The sequence below is a fragment of the Carassius auratus genome, unplaced genomic scaffold (genome assembly GCF_003368295.1).
Source record: "Carassius auratus strain Wakin unplaced genomic scaffold, ASM336829v1 scaf_tig00030555, whole genome shotgun sequence".
NCBI lineage: Eukaryota > Metazoa > Chordata > Actinopteri > Cypriniformes > Cyprinidae > Carassius > Carassius auratus.
Window position 1 is genome coordinate 921 of NW_020525863.1, and position 4,403 is coordinate 5,323.

The following is a 4,403-nucleotide window of genomic DNA, read 5'->3' on the forward strand; positions in this document are numbered from 1 at the left end:
AACATGATTTAAACTTGGCAATTATTCACCAGACTCAGATCAACAAACGCTCAGCATTTTTTTAATATTCATAAATATAGAGTATATTCTAAAGATTCTAATTTAAATAAAGAAACTATAGAAATGTTATACTTCAAAATGATTAAAAAATGAAATTGTTATTTTATTAATGCAATGTAAACATGTTTCAAATATAGGCAGCATAAAGATGTTCTTTAAAGCAGCACTGAAGCCATTCTGGATGTTTACTTTTTTTTATTCATAATAATTGATACATGTATTCAAAAACAGTTAAACATACAAAATAGACATTCATACAAATACTTGAGAACTTTTGCTAATCACAGATCACCAGTTAAGGCCTTTTAACAGCAAGTGCCATTGTTTGTAAGTGACTGCAGCAAGTGAATGTTCTGCTGAATTACTGCTTGCCATTGCCATTGATGGGAAGCTTCTTGAAGCTTTCACACTCCAGGAGGGCTTTGATTTTGGGCCGGGCAGCAATCTTATCTACATAGCTCTTGAGAGTTGGGAAGGAGTCCAGAAGGGTAGAGCAAAGGACTTTATTGTTCAGCATAAGGTCAAACAGGTTGTAGTCCGCAAATGAGATCTGTGAGGAGATTTGAAAAATGGGTGACAGTCAGAATTAAGCATGTACTAGATTACATCTGTTGCTTTTCTGGTGTTTGTGCTGGATTTCTCACCTGATCACCAACTAGGAATCCAGATTTGCTTTTGGACAGAATACATTCAAATGGTTTGAGGTGGTTGGGCAGATCTTTGCAGTAAGCTTCCTTACCAGTCTCCTAAAGATAGGGACACAATAAAAATAGAAAAGAATGAACTAATGTCTTGAGTAATATTACAAAAAAACAAAACCAGGATGTATGAAATATGACAAAAATTAATAACTTGTACTCAGACTAGATTTACAGTCACATCGGTACTTACATATTCCTGGTAGATCAGTTTGATGTATTTTTGGCGAAGATCTTCAACTGCATCGTTCATCATGTCAATAAGAGAAGCCTCACAGTCGTTTTTTCCATATGCACCTGAATGTGTGAAAGAATAGTGTAAAAGGCCAGTTCTGTTGTAGTACTGTACTTTGCACACCTATTTTAAAAAAAAGAGTCCATTGGGGAAGGGATTTTTGACAAAAAAGAATATGTTGGTGCGGATCTTCTTATATTTAAAATTTGTTGTCATCCTGGAAACTGGAATGAACAGTCCTAGTCCCACGCACTGTGAAACATGATAAAAACTTTCTTCTCCCAACATTGGGGGCCTTCTATTAGGACTTTCATGGAGCGAGGTTGTCATTACAAAACAAAACTAAGAATGCTTGACTTGCATTTTAAGTAATCATTAAAAATGGTGATTGTTACCCCCGTGTGTTGCGACCCACATGCCTCGTAAAATGGCAATTGGACTGATACAAGGACCCCAGGTCACCAATCGTTCAAATTTAGGACAACTGTCCAAAGGAGGGCTAAAAACAACATAAATAAATAAAAACATGGGTAAGGGAAGGAATTGCACGCTTAAACTTAATTAAACCATGCATAGATTCAGTTTAAAAACTAGAAAAAAGTATAGTAATCAAAACTGTGGGGGTGTGTGTGTGTGTGTGTGGGGGGGGGGGGGGGGGGGTAACTCACATAGGCTTGCTTTCTTATCACCTTCAATACACTCCTCTCTGTCACCAGGTTCTCCTTCAACTGCTGCTCCTTGTCTGCCAGAAAGCATCCTTCAAGGCACCACAATTCTGCCTGTGAGATGCACATCCGTCAACAGCTTTCTACAATCCTCTTAAGTGTGCCTTTCACATGCCATTAACACAAACACTCAGGTTCGATGGCCAACAAAGGATGCTTTTTTTTTCAGTTTTGTTCACTGCCATCCTCCCAATCTAGGACAAATGTCTTCAGGACAATTGTCTCATTTTATTGGACCAACCAAACGAGCTGGTGCACTTGACAGACATGCAGGCTGCCAAAGATTAGCAGTGGAGCGACAGAAGTATTTTAGCTTTTATTCTGGTGAACAGGCAGGTAGCGTTATTGTGCCATGGCTTTCACTAAAATAACCAGAGAGAACCGAAGATAAACAAAATGTCAGGAATGTTCTCAGAGCTCGGATGAGACGTTCTGAAAAATTCTCTCAAAGTTACGATGCAAACATTCTTCCAGTGACATTACTGGAACATTTGTTCAAAGTTATCTGCTCTTTAATAACACACTCAAAACATTAGCACAAAAACATATTTATACATGGTTCATGGAACTAAAACATTTTAGTTAGACTTTCATCTAAAGTTTTCATTAATAACTAATCTTAAGACTTGTTTCTGAATGTTCAAAAAAACAATAAAAATGTACGTAAAATAATAAGTAAATTATAAAATGGCAACTTTTTTTAGTTGTTAGTAAATTTAGCTATATTATAATTAAAACAAATCGTAATAAATTATAATGTTCTCTTAACATTTGTATAACCACAAAAAAAAAAAAAAAAATGTTTTCAACATTTCCTATGGAGCCCCTAAATCGACATTGCGGTGAAAAAAGAAATAAGAAAACGAAAAAGAAACAAAAAAAGAAATCGGGGGTTTTTGCGTTCTCTTTCTTAACTTTTTTGGTCCCTCGAGAGACTTTGCAATTCCTCTCAAAAGATATTTGCTTTCTCTTGCAAATAATATTTGTGTTCTCTGCAAAACCAGTTGAGATCAGACAAACACTTCGTGTTTACTTTGCAGCTTGTAAGTTAGTGTTTCCTAAAGCTTGTATGTTCACAATGGAGAATCATAGATATTTATTTTAAACTTGGACTCAGGTTCAAATAGTCATCTTTGCTTAAAGTTTAAGGCACGGTTTGGGGACATTCTAAAATGCTTAATGTGGCTTAACTATAACAGTGACATTGGAGGCCAAATTCGGTATTAATAAATACTATTCATACTAATAACAATTGTATTATTAATAACCTTATTAATAGCATTTCTATCAGTAAAGCAGATAGCCATGAAAGACAATATAATGACAATATTACAGAATCAGCCTTTCATACAAACCTTTGATCGGAAAATACGTCAGTGTGTAGGGAGCCACTGTAAAAAAGTAAAACAGGAAAACAATTATAAGAGGAACTGGAGAACACTTAAAAGAGCAAGTAATCAGCGATTGTAAAGACAGATTTGTACGCATCACTAGATTGCATACTAGTAGTTCTTCATGCACACCATGTAGACCGCCGATGTCTTTTTACTGAATGCACGAGCATGTGCAGTGTTACATGACATAAGCTTTAATTCATGCATATACAGTGATGTACTCCAAACTAGTCATGGAATCTCATGCAAAACATTAGACATAAGAATATCGCATATTGCAGTGCTAAAACATATGTCGTTCGGTTTGGATATGCATGCATTTGGACTCTAGCTGCACATTATTTAATACAAGCTGAAGCTCTAGGTATATCTTCAGACACAGTACTGTTGAGTGCAACGACGCCGTAAATCTATTGTTACAGAAGCACAATACAATTGCTTGCAAGCAATACATCCAACATAACTTACATCTAATGAACCATCACACATACTTAAGGTACTTACTCTCGTAGAATAGAGTGGGTAGTGAAGGCTGAGTGTTTCAGACAATGTGTGAGCAGCTCCTGAAGTGAAGTGCAGAAGATCTCTCGACGCTCCCTTTATAAACCTTGAAGTTTTTTGATGAGTCATCATGCACTCGCCCTCACAGAAGGCAAAGCTCCAACTATTACTGCATTCATGATGACAACACTCATAAACATACATGATTGATTGCCAGTGGGTCCTTTGTGATGTTACTGTACACGCAACTTTAAAAGGATATTGATGATGTTTAAATGATAGCAGACTTTTAGAATTATGTTTTGGTTAATTAAGCGTCTGAACTTTTTATAAATAAAAAGCCTAATAGTAAAGTTGGAAATGATGCGAAATGTTAGTCATTGAGGGACTAACAGTTAACTTACATGATATGCTTGTTTTTATGTCATATACTAACCTAGTTTGACAAGTATTTATGATTGCATTGGTCTTTTACATGGTCGCTTCCATTTTAGACAGATGGCCAAACAGCTGTTTAACATTAACTGTCACTCACATTTTTGAAGATAGACTTGAATGTGCATGATACAAACCTACATTTTTATAATTCATGACTGAAAACATTTTGTTACATGATTTTGATGTACCATTTACATGGTAATGCAATGTCTTTTTTTTAAGTTTTTTTTTTAAGTTTTCGGTTGATATATAATTTCTGATGATTTCTACAATGTGGCAAAGGTCAAAACTCCTGTATAATGTAGATTTTTGAGGGTACACTCTTATCTTTTACTTTTCCTACATTTTTTAC

General features: G+C 35.4%; 1 pseudogene; it reads right to left on the reverse strand.

Moving 5' to 3' along the window:
* Positions 1 to 329: 329 nt before the first annotated feature.
* Positions 330 to 3,206, reverse strand: LOC113080251 (glutathione S-transferase P-like; annotated as a pseudogene).
* Positions 3,207 to 4,403: the final 1,197 nt, after the last annotated feature.